The sequence below is a fragment of the Hyperolius riggenbachi genome, chromosome 1 (genome assembly GCF_040937935.1).
Source record: "Hyperolius riggenbachi isolate aHypRig1 chromosome 1, aHypRig1.pri, whole genome shotgun sequence".
Lineage (NCBI taxonomy): Eukaryota > Metazoa > Chordata > Amphibia > Anura > Hyperoliidae > Hyperolius > Hyperolius riggenbachi.
In genome coordinates, this window is record NC_090646.1 from 667,797,868 (window position 1) to 667,824,025 (window position 26,158).

The window sequence follows — 26,158 nt, forward strand, 5'->3', positions numbered from 1 at the left end:
GACAAGGACATGGGAAGCCTCTCCAGAGCCTCCCCTCTTCATGGGGGTGTTTAAGTTTAAGGTCCTTTTTAAAGAACTGGTTGAAGAAGCAACCATTAATCATTAACCATTGGTTTCTTCGCGCACATGCGTTTTTTGTGCATTTTTATGCGTTTTTCATGCGTTTTTTATTTGCGTTTTACGCAAATCACTAGTAAGTCAACAGAAGCGGAAATACATAGTTACATAGTTGCATAGTTATTTTGGTTGAAAAAAGACATACGTCCATCGAGTTCAACCAGTATAAAGTACAACACCAGCCTGCTCCCTCACATATCCCTGTTGATCCAGAGGAAGGCGAAAAAACCCTTACAAGGCATGGCCCAACCAGCCCCCAAAGGGAAAAATTCCTTCCCGACTCCAGATGGCAATCAGATAAAATCCCTGGATCAACATCATTAGGCATTACCTAGTAATTGTAGCCATGGATGTCTTTCAACGCAAGGAAAGCATCTAAGCCCCCTTTAAATGCAGGTATAGAGTTTGCCATAACGACTTCCTGTGGCAATGCATTCCACATCTTAATCACTCTTACTGTAAAGAACCCTTTCCTAAATAAATGGCTAAAACGTTTTTCCTCCATGTGCAGATCATGTCCTCTAGTCCTTTGAGAAGGCCTAGGGTCAAAAAGCTCATCCGCCAAGCTATTATATTGCCCTCTGATGTATTTATACATGTTAATTAGATCTCCTCTAAGGCGTCTTTTCTCTAGACTAAATAAACCCAGTTTATCTAACCTTTCTTGGTAAGTGAGACCTTCCATCCCACGTATCAATTTTGTAGCTCGTCTCTGCACCCTGCTCTAAAACTGCAATATCTTTTTTGTAATGTGGTGCCCAGAACTGAATTCCATATTCCAGATGTGGTCTTACTAGAGAGTAAAACAGGGGCAATATTATGCGAGCATCTCAAGTTTTTATTTCTCTTTTAATGCATCCCAAAATTTTGTTAGCTTTAGCTGCAGTGGCTTGGCATTGAGTACGATTATTTAACTTGTTGTCGATGAGTAGTCCTAAGTCCTTCTCCAAGTTTGATGTCCCCAACTGTATCCCATTTATTTTGTATGGTGCTAGACCATTAGTACGTCCAAAATGCATGACTTTATATTTGTCAACATTGAATTTCATCTGCCATGTATGTGCCCATATAGCCATCCTATCCAGATCCTGTTGCAATATGACACTATCTTCCTGAGAGTTGATGATTCTGCACAATTTTGTATCATCTGCAAAAATAGCAACATTGCTCACTACTGCATCTACTAGGTCATTAATAAATAAATTGAAGAGCAATGGACCCAGTACAGACCCCTGTGGGACCCCACTGCTAACAGTCTCCCATTTTGAGTATGATCCATTGACCACAACCCTTTGTTTTCTGTCCAGAAAAGCCAGTTCCCTATCCAAGCACACAGACTCTTCCCCAGTCCTTGCATCCTCAACTTTTGCACCAGACTTCTGTGGGGAACAGTGTCGAAGGCCTTTGCAAAGTCCAAGTATATCACATCTACATTCCCAATATCCATATTAGCATTCACTACCTCATAAAAGCTGAGCATCGGAAAACTTTTTTTTTTCAATAAAAACCTATGCAAAACGCATTAAAAATACATTACATTGTGTCACCACTGACTTTCATTATGTACGTGTTTTATGTGTTTTTGAAAATATGTTACAAAACCAGTGTTTTAAAAAACACATTCACATGCATATTTTCATGCCTCCCATTGACTTAACATTAAACTCATTAACGCTGCATTTTACGCAACGCTAGCATTTCTGCTTAGTGTGTACCCTACCTCCTTGATGTTTTCAAAAACATGATCATTGTGTGTTATGTGTATTAGGCACAAAATCAAAAAAATCACTCATAATTGAACACATACCCAATAACTGTGGGTAAACGGCAGAAACACTCACTTCCAATAGGACAATCAGATCATTTTGCTTGGATCATTCATCAACGGGGAGAAAATACTGCATCTCGTGTACAAGTTCTTCGTCTTATCAGCAAACTGAGGTTTCACCCTCTGTCCCTCATGTATCACATGGTCACACGGTTTACCGCTAGATTTAAGCACTCAGGCTATCCTCTCAAAGTAACCTAGGATCAGCCATACTATTCCAAGGAAAAAAAACACATATATAAGTAGATAAATACTTGATCTACTTACATAACACATGTATTGTACTGTCCACGTTTTGATTTCAGTGAATGTTATATAGTAAATGACGAGAATTCTGTTCCTGGTGGGGGCCATGTCTTTTGCCCACAGTAAAGGTTAACTCGTGATGTCATTTCTGCCCTTTACTTTTTTTCTTGTCTCCTCCAATCGCTGAGTCACCTCAGCCTTGCTTGTAAACACAAGTGAGTAGGGGATCGTGTTTCAGATAAGCAGCAGACAGGGAAATAAAGGGAAGAGGAGGAATATATTATAGATAAAAATAACCCCAGCATGCAATTCTTTGGCACGACTACTAAAGGGCCAGTGTTCCTTAAAGTGTACTTTAAGTGTCCCAAAAAAATTGATTTTACTCACCTGGGGCTTACCTCAGCCCCCTGCAGCTGATCGGTGCCCACGACGAGTCGCTCTGATGCTCCGGGTCCCGCTGCCGGCCACTTCCGGTTTCGCCGTCAGGACCCGTCAGGCTGGGGAACGCGGCTGATACTACGCGTTCCCAGCCAAAATAGGGAACGGGTGCCTATGCGGACATATGGCCGCATAGGGGTGCTATTTTGGCTGGGAATGCGTAGTATCAGCCGCGTTCCCCAGCCTGACGGCGAAACCAGAAGTGGCCACCAGCGGGACCCGGAGCATCAGAGCGACTCGTCGTGGGCACCGATCAGCTGCAGGGGGCTGAGGTAAGCCCCAGGTGAGTAAAACTCCATTTTTTTGGGACACTTAAGGTACACTTTGAGTATGTGATAACTCCAAACCATAACAGCAGAAAACATTTTGAAAGTTTTGAATGCAGGATTAGCATCTTTATCACTTAATACACTCAGACCAGTTGCTGTTGAAATTTGATTTTTATGGTGACGATACCGCTTTAAGGCCAGTAAGGGGGAGGAGGGGCCAAATATTGAACTTCTATTCCATATTAGGCAGCTCTTTTCTGGTGGTGACAACACACTAACTTGATAACACATTGGCATTCAGTATTTTAGACTTTTCGCACATGCAGTTATAGTCCTGTTAAGTAAAAAGTAGAAGTCTAGTATCCAGCTGTGGACAAGGTCACAGAACACAGGCTGCCTCCTGCTGTTGTGATGTTCTCCTACTTCTGGCCAGAGCTGTGCTGATTCTTCTGGAACAAGCGGTGTGCCAAAAACATTAACCATTCCTTTGCGAGTAGCTGCTTTTGTCCTACAAGAGTAAAAGGCATCCCCAGTGCCCCTTTAGGTCTGCATGCCTCCTCCTGTCCCTCTGATTCTCTGTATCAGTCTTTACCTGTGCACTTCTTAAGTGTTAGAGGGAAACCTCAACGAATGTGCCCTGCTCCTGAATCTTGTGTTTTGCTTACTTTCTGATGTCCCGCCCGCCAGTACATCGGTCCCATTGGGGTGGGTAGTTAGGGTGGCTGCTTTGCCTGTTCAGTTTACTGAAAGGCTGTTTGTTAGTTACCGGCATCTCCAGACTGGAGATAAAATACAGAACACCTCACTTGGTTTACTGAATGCTCTAATATTGGTGAATTGACATTTATGAGGTATTTACCGCACAAGTCAGTCATTTTACTTTTCCATACAGGCTTTCACAAGATGTGGATTGAATTGAAGCCATTATACCACCCATACAGACCCTGAAAGCTAGGTGACTCTCCCAGCTGATAGTTGTAGTTCTCCAGCAGCAGAGAGGGGTTGCACTGCCCCCTGCTGGCTCTGAGGTGAGACTATTGCTGTGTGTCCTGTGAGGAGGTGTGTAAAGTACACTGTGTACTGCTGGATGTTCTCTGCGTTCCTCAGGAACAATAAATCTAAAAGCAGCTGTGAGTGGCAGCATTTTCCAGCCTCTCTCGCTGCCCCGGCCCACGGATGCCAAATATTTAGAGGGAGCCTGGGAAACTGGCACCGCAGGGGGTCTCCTGTCACATGGGTGTCACTTGTGCCTGGGTGGCAGGCCGTGCCAGGGACTGCCAGCCAGGGAGATCTCCAGCTGAGGAGTAAATCCTGGAACCGGATACGGCGGGACCCACAACTCGTCCCTCGCAACGGAACAAACTGACCCTCCGACCCTTGTTATGTAATGGCCACAAAATCCAAATATGACCCTCATTATCACATTAAGCTGCATTTCCAGCTGCAAGTTCAGCAAACCGCAACATCATATCCAGAGTCAATTACTCTGTGCTGCTGGAGGACTCCCTCCACCAACGCTACTTCCCTGATATACTCTGAGCTGCTGGAGGACTCTCCTCTCCTGATATACTCTGTGCTGCTGGAGGACTCTGCTCTCCTGATATACTCTGTGCTGCTGGAGGACTCTCCTCTCCTGATATACTCTGTGCTGCTGGAGGACTCTGCTCCTTCCTCTATCTAACCCTCCTCTCCTGATATACTCTGTGCTGCTGGAGGACTCTCCTCTCCTGATATACTCTGTGCTGCTGGAGGACACTGCTCTCCTGATATACTCAGTGCTGCTGGACGACTCTGCTCTCCTGATATACTCTGTGCTGCTGGAGGACTCTCCTCTCCTGATATACTCTGTGCTGCTGGAGGACTCTCCACTCCAGATATACTCTGTGCTGCTGGAGGACTCTCCTCTCCTGATATACTCTGTGCTGCTGGAGGTCTCTCATCTCCTAATATACTCTGTGCTGCTGGAGGACTCTCCTCTCCTGATAGACTCTGTGCTGCTGGAGGACTCTCCTCTCCTGATATACTCTGTGCTGCTGGAGGACTCTCCTCTCCTGATATACTCTGTGCGGCTGGAGGACTCTCCTCTCCTAATATACTCTGTGCTGCTGGAGGACTCTCCTCTTCTGATATACTCTGTGCTGCTGGAGGACTCTCCAGATATACTCTGTGCTGCTGGAGGACTCTCGTCTCCTGATATACTCTGTGCTGCTGGAGGACTCTCCTCTCCTAATATACTCTGTGCTGCTGGAGGACTCTCCTCTCCTGATATACTCTGTGCTGCTGGAGGACTCTCGTCTCCTGATATACTCTGTGCTGCTGGATGACTCTCCTCTCCTGATATACTCTGTGCTGCTGGAGGACTCTCCTCTCCTGATATACTCTGTGCTGCTGGAGGACTCTCCTCTCCTGATATACTCTGTGCGGCTGGAGGACTCTCCTCTCCTGATAGACTCTGTGCTGCTGGAGGATTCTCCTCTCCTGATAGACTCTGTGCTGCTGGAGGACTCTGCTCTCCTGATATACTCTGTGCTGCTGGAGGACTCTCATCTCCAGATATACTCTGTGCTGCTGGAGGACTCTCCTCTCCTAATATACTCTGTGCTGCTGGAGGACTCTCCTCTCCTAATATACTCTGTGCTGCTGGAGGACTCTCCTCTCCTAATATACTCTGTGCTGCTGGAGGACTCTCCTCTTCTGATATACTCTGTGCTGCTGGAGGACTCTCCTCTCCTAATATACTCTGTGCTGCTGGAGGACTCTCCTCTCCTAATATACTCTGTGCTGCTGGAGGACTCTCCTCTTCTGATATACTCTGTGCTGCTGGAGGACTCTCCTCTTCTGATATACTCTGTGCTGCTGGAGGACTCTCCTCTCCTAATATACTCTGTGCTGCTGGAGGACTCTCCTCTCCTGATAGACTCTGTGCTGCTGGATGACTCTCCTCTCCTGATATACTCTGTGCTGCTGGAGGACTCTACTCCTTCCTTTATCTAACCCTCCTCTCCTGATATACTCTGTGCGGCTGGAGGACTCTCCTCTCCTGATATACTCTGTGCTGCTGGAAGACTCTCCTCTCCTGATATACTCTGTGCTGCTGGAGGACTCCCTCCAACAACGCTACTTCCCTGATACACTCTGTGCTGCTGGAGGACTCTCCTCTCCTGATATACTCTGTGCTGCTAGAGGACTCTCCTCTCCTGATATACTCTGTGCTGCTGGAGGACTCTCCAGATATACTCTGTGCGGCTGGAGGACTCTCCTCTCCTGATATACTCTGTGCTGCTGGAGGACTCTGCTCTCCTAATATACTCTGTGCTGCTGTAGGTGTCTCCTCTCCTGATATACTCTGTGCTGCTGGAGGACTCTCGTCTCCTGATATACTCTGTGCTGCTGGAGGACTCTCCTCTCCTGATATACTCTGTGCGGCTGGAGGACTCTCCTCTCCTGATATACTCTGTGCTTCATCCTCTGTCTAACAACTGACAAGCAGTGGTTCCCATAAGCAGTAACCACCAGTGAGTGGAGATCAGTGTTACTGTCAGATATGGATTGTGTAGTGTGACACTGGTTCCTGGTACACGGGTGATGGTTATACTATAGATAGATTGATAGATCAGTTATGGGAGGACACGCGTCAGTACTGCACTGGCCTGACTTGCAATGAGATCATCAGTGTTCTGAGCAGCGCTTGTAAAACGTTTAAGGGCCTCACTCATACACGGCGCTCTGACTATAAGTTTATATATAGCGTCTTTTTACACCAGTCTAGAAGGGTCATTTTACAAAACAGCAATCAGAGGATTGCTCCACCCACAACTCCTGCTTGAGGCCGGTTTCACATTTGTTTTTGTGTTGCGGTGCAATGCCGTGCTCCTGACACATCGCAATGCAAAAAAAACCCTCACTTTATTTATTTATTTATTGTATTATTAAAGCACCAACATATTATGCAGCGCTTAGGTCACCCTGCGGCAAGAGTGCCGACAGAGTCATATGCATCGCGCCGCCCCCCACTTAAGCAGCCCATACACTCAGCCGATTTTCTGGCCGACCGATCGATCCCGATCGATCGATCGAGCGATCGATTGCAAATCGGTTGGCCAATCGACCGATCGACGGCCGATTTCGATCGATTTCGATGGATTTCCATCGAACTTGCAGGGTGGAAAATTTAGGTCGATCTGATGAGATTGCTTATCAGTTTGCATTGGCCTTAATGGAAATCTGATGGCAAAAAAATGCCATCAGATCGAATTTCAATAGATTTCAAACTGAAATCTATTGGAATTCTATCCTGGTAAAAAATGTTCTAAAAACGCATCAGATAGATCATCAGATGCATTTCTTATCTATCTGCTGCCAATCTGACGAGTGTATGGGCACCTTTAGTGATGTACTTCCTGCTGGGCAGGGTCATATTCAGTGGCGGCTCCAGGAAATTTTTTTAGGGGGTGCTATGCAGGTGCTGGACCAATTTCTGGGGGAGCTGACGACCTGCAATAAACGGGTGTGGCTACAACCTGTGGCGCGCAAAGCGCGCCGCGGCGAAAAAATGGGCGTGGTCATGACCGGATGAGGGCGGGGCTAACTGTAATTTAAAGTGAACCCAGGGTGAGAGTGATATGGTGGTTGCCATATTTATTTCCTTTTAAACAATTCTAGTTGCCTGGCAGCCCTGCTGATCTATTTGGCTGTAGTAGTGAACTGAATTACACCAGAAACAAGCATGCAGCTAATCTTGTCAGTTCTGACAATATTGTCAGAAACCCCTGACCTGCTGCATGCTTGTTCAGGGTCTATGGTTGAAAGAATTAGAGGCAGAGGACCAACACGGCAGCCAGGCAGCTGGTATTACTTAAAAGGAGATAAATATGGCAGCCTCAATATTATTCTCACCTCGGGTTCCCTCTAAAAGTGCAATGCAAAGAGGGCCCAAGTTTTGGTGACCCTTTCCCCAGAAAATTCACATAATTGTGCAGGTTTTCTCAAGAAAATACACGTAATGTGAGCAGATTTTAACAAAAAACACATCCAATTACCCCAATATGCACAATCGGTAGCAGATATGGCCCCAATATGCACAATCGGTAGCAGATATGGCCCCAATATGCACAATCGGTAGCAGATATGGCCCCAATATGCACAATCGGTAGCAGATATGGCCCCAATATGCACAATCGGTAGCAGATATGGCCCCAATATGCACAATCGGTAGCAGATATGGCCCCAATATGCACAATCGGTAGCAAATATGGCCCCAATATGCACAATCGGTAGCAGATATGGCCCCAATATGCACAATCGGTAGCAGATATGACCCCAATATGCACAATCGGTAGCAGATATGACCCCAATATGCACAATCGGTAGCAGATATGACCCCAATATGCACAATCGGTAGCAGATATGACCCCAATATGCACAATCCGTAGCAGATATGACCCCAATATGCACAATCCGTAGCAGATATGACCCCAATATGCACAATCCGTAGCAGAAATGACCCCAATATGCACAATCCGTAGCAGAAATGACCCCAATATGCACAATCTGTAGCAGATATGACCCCAATATACACAATCCGTAGCAGATATGACCCCAATATGCACAATCCGTAGCAGAAATGACCCCAATATGCACAATCCGTAGCAGATATGACCCCAATATGCACAATCCGTAGCAGATATGACCCCAATATGCACAATCCGTAGCAGATATGACCCCAATATGCACAATCCGTAGCAGATATGACCCCAATATGCACAATCCGTAGCAGATATGACCCCAATATGCACAATCCGTAGCAGATATGACCCCAATAAGCACCACCTGAAAAAGAAAAGAAAAACCCATTTACTCACCTACAGCCGAAGACCTTCTTTCCCGACCTCCTGTCCCGACCTCCTTGTGGCGCGCAGCGCCCGCGCGCCCACGATCCTCTTCCTTCCCGACGTCACGACGAGACTTCCTGCCTGCATGCAGAAAGCAGGGCTACAGGAAAATGGCCGCCCGAAGTCTGCAAAGCAGGGCTCCGGGCGGCCATCTTACCGTAGCCCTGCCTGCTGCTCCGTGCTGCCGATGTGTGAACTGACTTGGCGTCTTTTAGACGCCTGAAGTCAGTTCACTCCAGGGGGTGCTTTGGGGGTGCTTGGACAATTCTAGGGGGTGCTCGAGTACCTCCTTGCACCCCCCTGGCGCCGCCCCTGGTCATATTCATAGCACAACCCCCGCTTACTGCTGTACTTCCTGCTGGGCAGGGTCATATGCATAGCGCCGCCCCCCGCTTAGTGATGTACTTCCTGCTGGGCAGGGTCATATGCATAGCGCCGCCCCCTCTTAGTGATGTACTTCCTGCTGGGCAGGGTCATATGCATAGCGCCGCCCCCTCTTAGTGATGTACTTCCTGCTGGGCAGGGTCATATGCATAGCGCCGCCACCCGCTTAGTGATGTACTTCCTGCTGGGCAGGGTCATATGCATAGCGCCGCCCCTGGCTTAGTGATGTACTTCCTGCTGGGCAGGGTCATATGCATAGCGCCGCCCCCTCTTAGTGATGTACTTCCTGCTGGGCAGGGTCATATGCATAGCGCCGCCCCTGGCTTAGTGATGTACTTCCTGCTGGGCAGGGTCATATGCATAGACCAACTTTATCACGAATTGTATGGTGTGTGAAGGATTGTCAATTATTTGATGTACAGTTCCAATCAATTATTTCTGAGCTTTCAATTATTTTATTCATGATTGGGGAAAAATTGAACATAGGTGTGTGGTACATTGGTCAGATTATTATTATTATATATTGTATATTATTATTTTAAAAAATTGTATGGTGTGTGGCCACCTTCAGGCATCAGTTTCATATTGCCAAGGAAACCATACTACAAGCTGCAAGCCGGCGTATTCTTCAAGGAAACACAAAGTAAAAATAAACTGATGAGAGACGATTGTTTCTATACTTCTCCTCCAAAAAATAACCTTTTTTGGGGGGATATCTCACATTGGCCTCAATTCACTAAGCGTAACTCCTGTCTTTAATAACTCTTCTGAGCTGTTTTACAGTTATCACCATGGTGATATAATTGTGATAACTGTAAAACAGCTCAGAAGAGTTATTAAAGACAGGAGTTAAGATTAGTGAATTGAGGCCAGTGTGTTTATTTTTAAATCTACTTTTTACGTTTTTACTGTTTCATTGTCTCAATAAAGTATGCCAGAGCTAAAATCTATGAACTATTGAACCTTTTTATCTCTTTCCTGCTCTCAGAAGCCATTTACTGCCAGGAAAGTGTTTTATGGCTGTAATTCCTTATACATGAGAATTATGCTATAGTCCAACCGAGTCGCGACCTGAACTGTCAATTGCATAACTGATTGCATATGTCTTTCAGGCAGAGAAAGAAAAAAAGGAACACAGCATAGATATTTGTGTGCTAGGCACTGTACATACACATGTCCATCTCCTCATGTCATATGTCAGTTCGGGGATCCTTTAAGCACCATGTCATTATGAATTGATAGATTCCAAAAAATGGCCCGGCAAGTCCTTGTGAACTCCCTAAACAGTTCGAAAGCTGCTGTGTCAGTTTCTATCAACGTCCGCCACATCTGTATGCTATGAGCGTGTACCTGATATATAGGCAGAAACATGAAAATGTTATATAGAAGCTGGTTTCTATAGTTTAATCAAAGGCCGCGTTCTCGCAATGCATTTTAAATAATATCTTATGAGATGCCTTTTCTGGAGCTGTAAGTAAAGGCAGGGCCGGGCCAAGGCAGAGGCGAGAGAGGCTCCAGCCTTAGGGTGCAGTTTAGGAGGTGGCAGGCCCAAGGCAGAGGCGATAGAGGCTCCAGCCTCAGGGTGCAGTGTAGGAGGGGGTGGAGCAGGGCGGGGTCGGGCAGAGGTGAGAGAGGCTTCAGCCTCAGGGCGCAGTGTAGGAGGGGGCGCACAACTCACTCAGCTATCATTCCCCTATTGTGTTTGAAGCAGAGAGAAATAAGAAAAGGGGATACATGGCAGTGACTGTAAGCCAGATAACTGGAGATTACGGTGTTGGGGGACCTGGGGCGCCTCTTAAGCTGGCCATACAGTAGGCCGATTCCCCGCCGATCGACAGCAGATTCGATCACTGGTATCGGAAATCTGCTGTCAAATCGTTAACGCTAACGCTAAATTTCGATCTATTTCGTCCCGAAATAGATCGGTCCCGTCGATCGCTGCGTGCGGGAAATTACCATCGATCACCGCAGGTAGGGAGCGCGTCGCTAGCGGCGTTCGAGTGCCCAACGACCGACGCAATACAGTTGCAATACATTACTTGCTCCGCCTGCGCGACCCCCCAGGTCTCCGCTGTCTTCTTCTCCGCGCTGGGCTCCGGATCCAGCAGGCTTCACTTCTTCCTGACCCAGCAGGAAGTTTAAACAGTAGAGGGTGCTCTACTGTTTAAACTTCCCCAGACAGGAAGAAGTGAAGCCTGCTGGATCCGGAGCAGGCAATGTATGCGGGGGGGGGGGGGGGGGGGGGGATGTGGAGCGGCGGCAGCACCACCAACCACAGATTGTGAACGGTTTCAGGCTGAAATCGATTCACAACCTGTTTGCAGTAAAGGTAGCCATACGAACCCTCTCTGATCAGATTCGATCAGGGAGGGATCTATCTGTTGGTCGAATCTGATGGCAAATCGACCAGTGTATGGCTATCTTTAGTGTAATAGCAATCAGTGTGTGACGGCTGGGGTGGGAGGGGTGGAGGGGCGCACTTTGGTGTCTCAGCCTTGGGTGCTGGAGGACCATGTCCCGGCTCTGAGTAAAGGTATGTATTATCCGGCTGGGCCTGAGACTGTTAGCTGACCCCACTCTTGTGCTTCCCTGGTGATTGGTGATTGTAGGGGTGAGATCAGTGCTTCTACACACTGGCCTCAGTCAGTCAGTAAAGTTCACCATTTACTATGGAAACTTTCTCTCCATAACACCCCCCCCCCCCACCCCCCAGGCTGGGCCTCGTCTGCGGTGACGCTCTGTAATACTTTCCTGAAATCCGCACTGCAGCTATTAAAAGCCTGAAGCAGTGATTGTTGAGCTCGGGGTTCAGTAATAGGATAACCTGCCACGTCTATTGTACCAGCCTGCTATTATAGGATGAAGGCTCTGCTGCCTGCTGGTGCACTGCCTACGACGCAAATGCCTTAGGCTGGGTTCACATAGGACATAGCGTGAAAAGGGTGCGTTTTATGGCTTTATGGGGGTGCTTTGCGTTTTTGAATTGCGTTTTTATTGCAATTTGCATCTGTGATTCGCAGGTGCGATTTGACTGCATTTGTTTGCATTGTCGGTGCGTTTGCGGTCCGCTCATTAAAAACGCATTTGCATTTTATATGCGTTTTGAATGCGTTTTTTTACCTGCCCTTAATCCAAATTACCCAGGAAGTAAAGAGGAGTCGGAAATACATCATCAACACAAGCAACAAAAACGCATAAAAAAGCATTAAAACGCTACGCATATACGTTACCATAGACTTTCATTATGTGCGTTTTGGCAGCCAGCCTGCATAATACAGGGCTGTGGAGTCGGAGTTGGAGTCGAGGAGTCGGGGCAATTTTGAGCACCCGGAGTCGGAGTTGGAGTCGGAGTCGTGGTTTCAGAAACTGAGGAGTCGGAGTTGCAGTCCGAAGATTTTTGTACTGACTCCACAGCCCTGGCATAATATGCAACAAAACCAGCATTCGCCAAACGCATACTGTAAAACGCAGGGCTCCGCATCTTTTTCTGCATCCCGTTGACTAACATTGCTGCATAAAACACAGCGTTTTACGCAACGCTAGCATTCCTGCTATGTGTGCTCCCAGCCTTAAAGGGTTATTTATGTTGAAGAAAAAAAAAAGTTTAACTTACTTTGGGCTTCCCTCAGCCCCCTGGAGTCATCCTGTGCCGACCCCATCCTTGCGAGACCCTCTGGCGAGCGTCAGATTTCGATTGGACCATTGCCAGGCTGCATACAATTTGCATTCAATTCTTTGCATCTCATTGAATAATTAATCCAAATAACAGCAAAATGCAGCTGCTGTACAGGACCCCTCTCGCCGCTATGAACATGTATGTGTGCCAGCATATATGCATTTGCGCGCTTTTCAGTGTGTTTTTATGCATTTTTCCTGTGTTTGCATTTTCTCCATGTGCGTTTTTCTCTGCTGCAACTTGCACAGAAGATAAATACCAGGAAAATTGAGGCAGGAAATACATCACCGGGCCTAATTTGCATAAAACGCATACATTTAAATGCATGCAAAAACCGAAAACGAATGCGCCCCATTGGCACACGCTGAATGCAATTCACTCTTGCTGGGCGATTGTATGAATCAATGGTGAATTGAAAACCACAATGGTGTTTATACAACGCGGGTGAGCCATAGGGAGACAGCGTGCGTTATTGCATTGTGTAATAATTCCCCCATACATATTATATCTGCCTAACGCTGAGAAGTCTGCTGTTTTTATTATTATTGATTTGTAAAGCGCCAACATATTCAATAACACTGTACAAGGTAAGAAACATACATGGGTACGTAATAATACAGACAATGGTATTCAACGATATACAAAATACGTACTGTATTTTTTGGACTATGAGGGCCCGTTTCCACTAGGGTGGACACATGAATCGCACGGGGAAACTCTGCCATAGGGGAGAATGGTGCCGCCAGCGGAATCGCTTGCTGTAGCGATTCGGCCGGAACCCCCCGCAGAATTCGCAGCTGAGGCTAAGCCATGGCACGGCTGATGGGATTCGCCTGCAATCCCGCCCACCCGCTCAGTGCCGGCGTGCATCTCGCAGACGCACACCGCACTGGTGGAAATGAGCCCTAAGACTCACTTTTCTCCCCAAAAGTGGGGGGGAAAAGTCACTGCGTCTTATAGTCCAAATGCAGGGAGTTCCTGACTTGTGAACGCCGGCCAATACCAACCTCCAATCCGCCACAATGTCGGGGACTCCCTGTACTGTGTCCATGCAGAGGAGGACACAGGGGGACAAACGGGGGACACAGGGACACAGGGAGACACAAAGGGGCATAGAGGAGGCCTCAAGGAGGACAGAGGGGGACACAGGAGGGCAGAGGGGACACAGGGAGACACAAGAGGTACAAGGGGGGGTCATGAGGTACAAAGGGGGCATAATCCACAAGATGCCCCTTCACCATGGATGCACCAGGTTTAGTATATATATATATTTCCCCTGGCTTTTGTCCTCCAAACCTCGGTGCGTCTTATGGTCAGGAGCGCCTAATAGTCCGAAAAATACGGTAATTGGTGACAAAATACAGAATCAATACAAAATACAGAATTGGTAATGACAGTGATAAATGTAACATGATGAATAGAATGCATAACAAATTCCAAGACACAAAAGGGAGAGAGAGCCCTGCCCTTGTGAGCTTGCAATCTACAGGAATAGGAGGACAAGAGGAGGGGTAGTATACAATAAACATACCTAGAGGCAGTGTGTTTTTAGGATATCTAGTAGGAGTGAAACTTGGCCTTAGGCCGAAGAGGGAATTACCTAAAGTAGAGTGTATGCTTGTTGGAAAAACTGTCGGAAAAAGGGAGCATTTAAAGTGAATGTTTACCGGTTTTAAAAACAAAAAGTCAGATACTCACCTAAGGAGAGGGAAGGCTCGGTCCTAATGAGCCTTCCCTCTCCTCTCCCGGTGCCCGATCCCGCACAGAATCCCCCGTGGCAGTATTCGACCAGTTCGGTCAAATACTGCCACTTCCGCATGCCGAAGGGAGCTTTCGGAAGGCTTCGGGAGCACTCGGGCTCCCGATGACGCGGCCTCTCCATACTACGTATGCGCGAGCGCCCTCTATGACGCGCTCGTGCGTACGTAGTATGGAGCGGCCCGTCTTCGGAAGCCCGACTGCTCCCGAAGACCTCCGAAGTCCCTGCGGCGGCGGACGCGAACGGGGGAGCCAGCGCAGCACGGAGGGCACCGGGAGAGGAGAGGGAAGGCTCATTAGGACTGAGCCTTCCCTCTCCTTAGGTGAGTATCTGACTTTTTGTTTTTAGAAACGGTACCCATTGGCTTTAAAGATATCAAAGGTTGGAGAGTGACAAATGTGTTGTGGGAATTGGATTCCAGAGGAGGGGTGAGGCATGTGAGAAGTCTTGTATACGTGAATGTGAGGAGGTGATTCTAGAGAAGGACAATAGTAGTTCAGGTGCAGATCTGGCATTGTGGTTGGGTTGGTATCTGATAATTAGTGAGGAGATGTACAGGGGAGAGAGATTGTGGAGAGCTTTGTAGGTTAGGATTAAGAGTTTGAACCACATCCTGCTGGTTAATTGGCAGCCAGTGAAGAGCTTGAAGAGTTATAATACAGAATAACCCCTTCTGCTGGGTGTCCAGTGACCCCCCCCCCCCCCCTAGCTCCCATCTAGCGTTGGTGACCCCATGGGTGACAATAGACTGGCCAGGCCAAAACTGCGTCCGTCAGATGCCAGCTGGTTTTCTGTACAACCTCACTGCTGTTCATCTGGGTCACAAATAAAACACAGGCGCTTCTTGCACAGACGCCAACCATCCCGCACTGGCTGACTGGCTGTCACATTTCATTGTTCCTGGAAGCTTGGGACGCTGTTTGTTCATCGTGACCTGATTGTTTCTCTTATGATAAAGACATTTTATCTTTAAAATGCCTTTATCAGCACACTCAAATCTTTTCCTTCCATTTAAAACAGCTTCTACAACTCAAAAATATACCCAAAAATACCCATTACAGTGCTAGAGCAATGTCATCCCTAAAGCAAACGTGAAGTAGCCATAAACTTATGAGATCATGAATTGTGTATTACTAATGTTTAATACAGCTTCTACTGAAGTCTCATATTCTTATTTTCAGTTTAAAGTGGATCCGAGATAAACTTTTACTCATTGCATAATTGTGTTCCTTTCATATAGTTTATAGGTCATTCCTCAAGCCAAATACTTGTTTTGTTTTAATACTCTAATTCCCTATAAACTAAACAAGCCTTGCCCACAGCTCCTTTTGTGCCTTGGCACTGTAGCAAGGGCTTATGGGAGCTCAGTATGGGCAGGAGGAGGTTACTAGCCATTGATTTCAGAGGCAGAGGGGAGGAGGAGAGGGGACTGAATTTACACACAAGCAAGCTGATAGCATCTCCAGTCCTCAGCCTGTGACAATGTGACAAACAGAACATGGCTGCCCTCATTGTATCATAGGAATAAATAATCATATTCTGTTGAAACTGTTTGCTGTGTAAACTATCTAAACTTTAGATAAGATATACAGACAAGTTACTTGTTATAGTTAGTTTTTCATCTCAGATCCGGTTTAAGGGTAATGTAAAATCTGGTTTATTCAGATCCTTTGGGAGATTGGATAGTTAATGGGCACCTTAACAATGATGCTGCGGATGTGCTGAATAACCACAGATGGGTAGTTTAGCCGGTATAAGCAGGTACAGGACAGTGGATGCAGTTAGCGGGTGCTGCAGGTGTCTACTGGAACACGAGTGGTGGCCACAGAAGGGCATTGTGGGTAAAGGCCAGCAGCAGTGAGTGAGGCATTGATAAGTGTAATATGGGTGGGGCTATAACTGCATCGGGCATAGGTGGCACAGTGCCACTGGCAGAGCATGGCTGGGTGACACTGGAGGCTTTCACAGTGAGTGGCAGCAGACAGTGCAGCAGATGGCGGGGAGGGCAGGGCTGTGTGAGGGGCGTGGCTTGGTGACATTTCCTGGTCTGCTATTATTGCAACCACGAAGCACAGAAACATGGCGGATGCACTGCATTCACAGTGATTTCTATGTAGATACGCTGTGGTGCATTCCTCGCTGTTTGTCGCTCAGGTTTTGCTGCTGCAGGGTGGGATCCACTGCTACCACTGCCAATGGGACAAGTGGCCCAATTCTGGAGGGAGCCCCAGCAAAAGTGTAATAAACCACTATCCCCAAAAGACGGAAGCAAACCAATGAGAATCCTCCTGTCAGTATTGCAGTGTTTGTCCCTAATAGCAGCAGAAGCGGGAAGAAGGTCACAGGAGGTTAAGGTGACAGATGAAGGTAAAAGGTGACAGAAGGTGAGGGTGACAGGTGAAGGTGACAGAAGGTGAAGGTGACAGGTGAAGGTGACAGAAGGTGAGGGTGACAGGTGAAGGTGACAAAAGGTGAGGGTGACAGATGAAGGTGACAGATGAAGGTAGAAAGTGATAGAAGGTGAGGGTGACAGATGAAGGTAGAGGGTGACAGAAGGTGAAGGTGACAGAAGGTGACAGATGAAGGTAGAAGGTGACAGAAGGTGAAGGTGACAGATGAAGGTAGCAGGTAACAGATGAAGGTGACAGAAGGTGAAGGTGACAGATGAAGGTAGCAGGTGACAGAAGGTGAAGGTGACAGAAGGTGAGATTGACAGATGAAAGTGAAGGTGACAGATGAAGGTGACATAAGGTGAAGGTGACAGATGAAGGTAGCAGGTGACAGATGAAGGTGACAGAAGGTGAAGGTGACAGATGAAGGTAGCAGGTGACAGATGAAGGTAGCAGGTGACAGAAGGTAGCAGGTAACAGAAGGTGAAGGTGACAGATGAAGGTAGCAGGTAGCAGATGAAGGTGACAGAAGGTGAAGGTGACAGATGAAGGTAGCAGGTGACAGAAGGTGAAGGTGACAGAAGGTGAGATTGACAGATGAAAGTGAAGGTGACAGATGAAGGTGACAGAAGGTGAAGGTGACAGATGAAGGTAGCAGGTGACAGATGAAGGTGACAGAAGGTGATGGTGACAGATGAAGGTAGCAGGTGACAGATGAAGGTAGCAGGTGACAGAAGGTAGCAGGTAACAGAAGGTGAAGGTGACAGATGAAGGTAGCAGGTGACAGAAGGTGAAGGTGACAGAAGGTGAGGTTGACAGATGAAAGTGAAGGTGACAGATGAAGGAAGAAGGTGACAGAAAGTGACCGATGAGGGTAATAGGTGAGGGTGACAGATGACAGCAGAAGGTGACAGGTAACAGATGAAGGTGACAGCTGACAGATGAAGGTGGCAGAAGGTGAGGGTGAGAGATGAAGGTGACAGAAGGTGACAGATGAAGGTGACAGAAGGGGAGGGTGACAGATGAAGGTGACAGAAGGTGAGGGTGACAGATGAAGGTGACAGGTGAGGGTAACAGATGAAGGTGACAGGTGAGGGTAACAGATGGAGGTGACAGGTGAGGGTAACAGTTGAAGGTGACAGAAGGTGAGGGTGACAGATGAAAGTGACAGGTGAGGGTAACAGATGAAGGTGACAGGTGAGGGTAACAGATGAAGGTGACAGGTAACAGATGAAGGTGACAGAATGTGAGGGTGACAGGTGAGGGTAACAGATGAGGGTGACAGATGAAGGTGACAGAAGGCGAGGGTGACAGATGAAGGTGACAGGTGAGGGTAACAGATGAAGGTGACAGTTGACAGATGAAGGTGGCAGAAGGTAAGGGTGAGAAATGAAGGTGACAGAAGGTGACAGGAGACAGATGAAGGTGAGGGTGACAGATGAAGGTGACAGGTGAGGGTGACAGATGAAGGTGACAGGTGAGGGTAACAGATGAAGGTGACAGGTGAGGGTAACAGATGAAGGTGACAGGTGAGGGTAACAGATGGAGGTGACAGGTGAGGGTAACAGATGAAGGTGACAGAAGGTGAGGTTGACAGATGAAGGTGACAGGTGAGGGTAACAGATGAAGGTGACAGAAGGTGAGGGTGACAGATGAAGGTGACAGGTGAGGGTAACAGATGAAGGTGACAGGTGACAGATGAAAGTGACAGAAGGTGAGGGTGACAGATGAAGGTGACAGAAGGTGAGGGTGACAGATGAAGGTGACAGGTGAGGGTAACAGGTGAAGGTGACAGTTGACAGATGAAGGTGACAGAAGGTAAGGGTGAGAGATGAAGGTGGCAGAAGGTGACAGGTGACAGATGAAGGTGACAGAAGGGGAGGGTGACAGATGAAGGTGACAGAAGGTGAGGGTGACAGATGAAGGTGACAGGTGAGGGTAACAGATGAAGGTGACAGGTGAGGGTAACAGATGAAGGTGACAGGTGAGGGTAACAGATGAAGGTGACAGGTGAGGGCAACAGATGGAGGTGACAGGTGAGGGTAACAGATGAAGGTGACAGAAGGTGAGGTTGACAGATAAAGGTGACAGGTGAGGGTAACAGATGAAGGTGACAGAAGGTGAGGGTGACAGATGAAGGTGACAGGTGAGGGTAACAGATGAAGGTGACAGGTGACAGATGAAAGTGACAGAAGGTGAGGGTGACAGATGAAGGTGACAGGTGAGGGTAACAGATGAAGGTGACAGGTGAGGGTAACAGATGAAGGTGACAGGTGAGGGTAACAGATGAAGGTGACAGGTGAGGGCAACAGATGGAGGTGACAGGTGAGGGTAACAGATGAAGGTGACAGAAGGTGAGGTTGACAGATGAAGGTGACAGGTGAGGGTAACAGATGAAGGTGACAGAAGGTGAGGGTGACAGATGAAGGTGACAGGTGAGGGTAACAGATGAAGGTGACAGATGAAAGTGACAGAAGGTGAGGGTGACAGATGAAGGTGACAGAAGGTGAGGGTGACAGATGAAGGTGACAGGTGAGGGTAACAGATGAAGGTGACAGAAGGTAGAACAAAAGACAGTGCATATAATCACTCACTAAGAACACAAAAGCAACCGCCTTTGGCTGGAATTCACCCCTGTGTACAGCAACCTCTGATCCCCCCAATGCCTCCACTAGTGACGAGCCCACAGTGTGACATCACTCCCGCGCCTCTCCATTGGCCCTCCTCCTCCCCTCATAGCCTAAAGGCTAGCTATGTGTCTGTACAGCCCCTGGCATGCAATATCACCAGTACAGTCCAATAACCACAGCTGCTGATAAGACCTGACAGCCAATGTTAATCAACACTCTGCTTCAATTTAGGTGTCCTCCTATTCGCTGCTTTTCCCTCGCAAGTGTTTTACGACCGGCGTTGGCCTCAACATTTTAATGCATATGAATGGTGAAGGCCTGAGCAGACTTGCATGCCTCTGTGCAATTTTCAGCAATGCACATCGGCCTGTAACATTGATGTGTTGCTGAAAATTGCACAGAAGCGTGCAAGTCTGCTCAGGCCTTTTACAACGCATGCGTGAGTGTGGAGCAACATCATACAACCAGACGGAAGTCAGAAAGAGGTGGAGAAATATCAGGAATCTATACTATATCACACATAACAGCAATCCTTCGCTCACTCCACTGGCTACCCATAAAATGGAGAATCATTTTCAGAATTGGCATGCTAACATTCAAATCCCTACACAACATAGGCCTCGGATACCTGAAGGATTTGTTCCAACTGCGTCACACCTCCCATAACCTCAGATCTAAAGCATCCAATAACTTGACCAGTGACCACCCCCAGAGTCCAACTAAAAACTTTTAGAGCCAGAGCTTTCTGTCATGCTGCCCCTACCCTGTGGAAACTTAATCAAGACAGCTCCAACCCTGGACACGTTTAAATCAAAACTGAAAAGTCATCGGTTTAGTCTGGCATTTATGATCACATGACTTTTCCCGTATGCATCACTTCCTACTGATCTGGGACAAGCTTATGCGCTTTGGTTCCTGAGGGAGAAGTGTTTTACAAATGTTTTGTCCTTGTGTATGTTGGCTGTAATTAAAACCTACAGCTTGTAGGTGTTTCTGAAGCCTCCACAGACTGTCACAATCGGGCCTGCTGATTGGTTGCTTTATTTAAACAAGCTTTCTTGATGCATTTGAGTTTTGGCTGATACGCTAGTCTTTCGGCAATGTACACTATGCTCGGATATGACCCAAATAAAGGCTACTAAGTTTTACTACTTAAAAGGCCCAATTGTGACAGAAGTCATCGGGGGCCCTGACGGAGCTTATTTTCCTGGTGGTAAACCAATGGATTATGAAAAGGAAATCTGCCAGGAAAAATATCACCAAACCTTTTGTGTGAATGAGCCCCAAGACCAGCTTGAAAACTACAAGTGCCCAGCCACCTGTCTGTACAGCAATTGCACCTAAACTGTTACCCAGAATGTTCACTGATTATTTCAGGAGACGTTTATGCACCATGCGCCGTACATGCGGTATATCCACTGGAGACGATGCAGCCAGAAGTAACCAATAGAAACATAGCAAAATGTCTGGCGTCCTTTCTCCAACACGTATAGTATCACAGAACTGGTCTCATGCTCTACAGTCCACAGTTAATTTTTATATATATCATGTGCCTCTGATGAAGCAGCTTCTCTCAGCGAAACGTGTTAGGCCGTTTTGCTGTTTTTGCATGCTCTCCTTGTTAAACCTGAATTTGTTCTCCATTTTATCCAGAAAGAAATGAAGATAGTGATACCTTATTGGACTCTATATTGTGTTGGCTCCTATAAACCCCAGTGTACACCTTAGGACTTACGAGGCCTGTTTTGTAAAAAAAACATTAAAAAAGTTAGATACCTATGTCTGTTTGTAAGGCACGGAGGACGCCGTCCGCGCCCTCCGTGGCGTTCCGCCGGGTCCCCGCTGCACAATATCCCCCCGAACGTCCCCCGACCGCGCGGCCCGGGTCGGGCTCTCCTGCCTGTACAAAGATGGCGGCCGGAGCTGGCCGCGGCTGTGCAGTCCGCATAGCCGCGAGTGCGGCTGCGCAGCTCTAAGGCCAACCCCCCGATCCACGTAACAGTAGCGTGGATCGGGGGGGTTGGCTTTAGAGCTGCGCAGCCGCGGCCACCTCCGGCCGCCATCTTTGTACAGGCTGGAGAGCCGACCCGGGCCGCGCGGTTGGGGCACGTTCGGGGGGATATTGTGCAGTGGGGACCCGGCGGAACGGCACGGAGGGCGCGGACGGCGTCCTCCGTGCCTTACAAACAGACACAGGTATCTAACTTTTTTTATGTTTTTTTTTTACAAAACAGGCCTCGTAAGTCCTTTAGTGTAGAAACACCTTGATTTGTGAAAATATTGGCAGCTTGGAGACGCAACACCGAATAGCAACGTATAGGAGGCAGAATGTCACAACAGCCACCACCAATAGAGCAGGAATGCAGAGGCTATACCTCATATCACCTCTTATTGTGTATCCCACATAATGAATGGACACTAAACAATCCACGTATCACTGTTGCTTACGAATATTCTCCTAAGTTATTTTCACATCAAAAATGCTATCTTCGATTTCAAAAATATATTTGTGAAAACCCTGTATGTAAGGAAACATGTCAAAGAACACAACATATAAAAAAGTAGCCCCTTGTGTAATGTTTTTGCATTTTTCCACTTAAAGGGGAAAAGAAGTGAGAGTGATTATGGAGGCCATATTTATCTCCTTTTAAACAATACCAGTTGCCCGGCAGCCCTGATGATCTATTTGGCTACAATGGTGTCTAAATCACACCAGAAACAAGCATGCGGCTAATCTTGTCAGATCTGACAATAATGTCAGAAACAGCTGATCTGCTGCATGCTTGTTCAGGGGCTATGGCTAAATGTATTAGAGGCAGAGGATCAGCAGGATAGCCAAGCAACTGCTATTGCTTAAAAGTAAATAAATATGGCAGCCTCCACATCTCTCTCACTTCAGTTGCCCTTTAAAGGGAACCTGAGACAAAAGAAGTTTCAGGTTCCATACTTACCTGGGGCTGTTTGGTCTCTTGGCTTCTCCCCAGGTGGCTCCTGTGCCCCACTGAGCGGCGCGATAGCTTGCCCGAGTTGCACTTTGTCTCGTATGCACCTGTGCAGTAACATTGGACGCACGTGTGGCCGGGCTGCACATGCATAATGAAGCGTGACTCAGCCAGGCTAGTGGGCCGTCCAGCGGGGGACAGGAGCCACCTGGGGAGACAGCGAGAGAGCAAGCAACCTCAAGTGGGCTTAGGGAAGCCCCAGGTAAGTATGGTACCTTAGATGGTTTTCGTCTCAGGTACACTTTAAGAAATGTGATTGGTTGATAACTCAAATGGCACGGCAGTGCAGATCGTCCCCTTGTCTCACAGACGCACGTCATTCGCGGTGACGTGCGTGATACAAGACCGCAATCTGTTCGGCCGTGCCATTTGAGTCAATAGAAAATTACACTTTTTCAAATAAAAAAATGGGGGAAAAACACAAGCATGTATTCCTAAATCATTTCCACAGGTATTTTCTCTTGAAAGTCGAATCTTTTATTATTGTTGCGGAAATTAGTGTGGAAAGAATGTAAGCATTCTCACTCATCACTAGTATACATATATATATCGTATATGCAGGTATGTACAGGGATCCGCAGCTACCTGTAGTGTTAGGGTTATGCAGGGTCAGGGGCGCACAGATAGGTAAATAATAATGTGTTACCTTATTCTCTTCCCAGGGGTCACCCAGCTATAATTTCCATGGTGGGGTCCCGCATGCAGACTCGTCTCTGGGGGTCTCTCCTTCCCTTTCCAGAGGTGTATATTTATGTATGGGGCTTCCCAAGGGTTTGCACATAGGGTCCCCCCTCCCCTCTAAACAGATCTTTCCTCCCCAAAGATCAGTTTATGGCTGTCTTGGTCCTCTCTGTATCCTGTGTGTGGGGGTCCCCCTCCTGTTCATAGGGGTCTCTCCTCTCCAGAAGTCAGTATATGGGGGTCACTCTTCTCTCTAGCAGGGTCTCTCCTTCCTGCAGGTCTGTATATTGGGGTATCTCTCCTTCCTGCAGATCTGTGTATTGGGGTCTCTTCTTCCTGCAGGTCTGTGTATTGGGGTCTCTCCTTCCTGCAGGTCTGTATATTGGGGTCTCTCCTTCCTGCAGGTCTGTATATTGGGGTCTCTCTCCTTCCTGCAGATCTGTGTATTGGGGTCTCTCCTTCCTGCGGGTCTGTGTATTGGGGTCTCTCCTTCCTGCAGGTCTGTGTATTGGGGTCTCTCCTTCCTGCAGGTCTGTGTATTGGGGTCTCTCTCCTTCCTGCAGATCTGTGTATTGGGGTCTCTCCTTCCTGCAGGTCTGTGTATTGGGGACTCTCTCCTTCCTGCAGGTCTATGTATTGGGGTCTCTCCTTCCTGCAGGTCTATGTATTGGGGTCTCTCCTTCCTGCAGGTCTATGTATTGGGGTCTCTCCTTCCTGCAGGTCTGTGTATTGGGGTCTCTCTCCTTCCTGCAGATCTGTGTATTGGGGTCTCTCCTTCCTGCGGGTCTGTGTATTGGGGTCTCTCTCCTTCCTGCAGATCTGTGTATTGGGGTCTCTCTCCTTCCTGCAGGTCTATGTATTGGGGTCTCTCCTTCCTGCAGGTCTATGTATTGGGGTCTCTCCTTCCTGCAGGTCTATGTATTGGGGTCTCTCCTTCCTGCAGGTCTGTGTATTGGGGTCTCTCCTTCCTGCAGGTCTGTGTATTGGGGTCTCTCCTTCCTGCGGGTCTGTGTATTGGGGTCTCTCCTTCCTGCGGGTCTGTGTATTGGGGTCTCTCCTTCCTGCAGGTCTGTGTATTGGGGTCTCTCTCCTTCCTGCAGGTCTGTGTATTGGGGTCTCTCCTTCCTGCAGGTCTGTGTATTGGGGTCTCTCCTTCCTGCGGGTCTGTGTATTGGGGTCTCTCCTTCCTGCAGGTCTGTGTATTGGGGTATCTCTCCTTCCTGCAGGTCTGTGTATTGGGGTCTCTCCTTCCTGCAGGTCTGTATATTGGGGTCTCTCTCCTTCCTGCAGGTCTGTGTATTGGGGTCTCTCTCCTTCCTGCAGGTCTGTGTATTGGGGTCTCTCCTTCCTGCAGGTCTGTGTATTGGGGTCTCTCCTTCCTGCAGGTCTGTGTATTGGGGTCTCTCTCCTTCCTGCAGGTCTGTGTGTTGGGGTCTCTCCTTCCTGCAGGTCTGTGTGTTGGGGTCTCTCTCCTTCCTGCAGGTCTGTGTATTGGGGTATCTCCCCTTCCTGCAGGTCTGTGTGTTGGGGTCTCTCTCCTTCCTGCAGGTCTGTGTATTGGGGTCTCTCCTTCCTGCAGGTCTGTGTATTGGGGTCTCTCTCCTTCCTGCAGGTCTGTGTATTGGGGTCTGTCTTCTTCCTGCAGGGGTTTCGCTTCTCCTGAGGTCAGTGTATAGAGGTGGGGGTCTCCCCTCCCCTCGGGAGTCTTGTTTTGATCCTGGACAGGCTGCCTGTAAGGCTCTCAGCCAGCCGGGTCTCCTGTGTGACGTCTCTGTGGAGTTTTCTGGCTCAGGGGTCCATGGTGCCCTCAGGGGGTCTCCCGGCAGTGTTGAGGAATGTGTCTGTGTGACTCTCCAGCTTGTGTCACGGAGTCACCGGTCCATGCGGCCCCATGTGTGTCCCCTTGCGTGCTGCCAGGCCGGGCTCCTGTGCTGGGACAGGCGGAGTAGTGTTAGGACGGGAGGGGGGTCTTCCTGTAGGGGGCTGCTGACCCTTCCCTGTATACTGCCAGTGAGTCATCACTTCACATTCCTCTCCTCCCCCTCCTCATGCTGTACACAGTGTCACCCTGCCCACTGCTGGGCACTCATTCACTGCATGCCAACCCCATACACTGTAACTTCTTATACAAAGTATCCCTGTGCCCAACTGCCACTTCCAGAGCCTCAGCCAGCCCAGCCTGCTGTGTCTCCATACATTGTAACTTCTCATACACACCTCAGCCAGCCCATCCTGCTGTGTCTCCAATCTCCATACATTGTAACTCCTCATACACACCTCAGCCAGCCCAGCCTGCTGTGTCTCCATACATTGTATCTTCTCATACAAAGTATCCCTGTGCCCTAGTGATGGGTCGTTCGCGAACGAGCCGGCTCTAAGAGCCGGCTCTTTGCTGTGAACGACAAGAGCCGGTTCTCAGTTTTGAAAGAGCCGATGCCTCAGACGCCCCATACAGCTCTGCAATAAAGGGCGCTGAGGCATGCTGGGAGATGTAGTCCTGTAGTTGCAGCTTGTACGAGTGTATGGGGGGGAGCAGAGCAGTAGCAAGAGAGATTGCCCAAGTCAGAGAAGCAGTCTGAAGTTGTCATGGAGAAGGGGGCGGGGCTTTTACTCCGATTCTGAGCGGTGTCTATTGATATTTAATAGGGAGCCGATTGAGAGCCGTAAGAGCCGGCTCTTTAATGGGAGCCGATTCAGAAGAGCCGATTCTCCGAGAAGAGCCGGAATTCCCATCACTACTGTGCCCAACTGCCACTTCCAGAGCCTCAGTCAGCCCAGCCTCCTGCCTCCATACATTGTAACTTCTCATACATACCTCAGCCAGCCCAGCCTGCTGTGTCTCCATAC

General features: G+C 48.1%; 1 protein-coding gene across 1 annotated transcript in view; it reads right to left on the bottom strand.

Annotated features, from left to right (window-relative positions):
• The window catches only part of IL11RA (interleukin 11 receptor subunit alpha), a 213,091-nt gene extending 189,352 nt beyond the window's left edge, over positions 1–23,739 (bottom strand). Inside the window, exon 1 of the mRNA XM_068252951.1 lies at positions 23,277–23,739. The gene's annotated coding sequence lies outside the window, so the exon portion shown is untranslated. The remainder of the gene's footprint in view (positions 1–23,276) is intronic.
• Between the last annotated feature and the right edge of the window lie 2,419 nt (positions 23,740–26,158).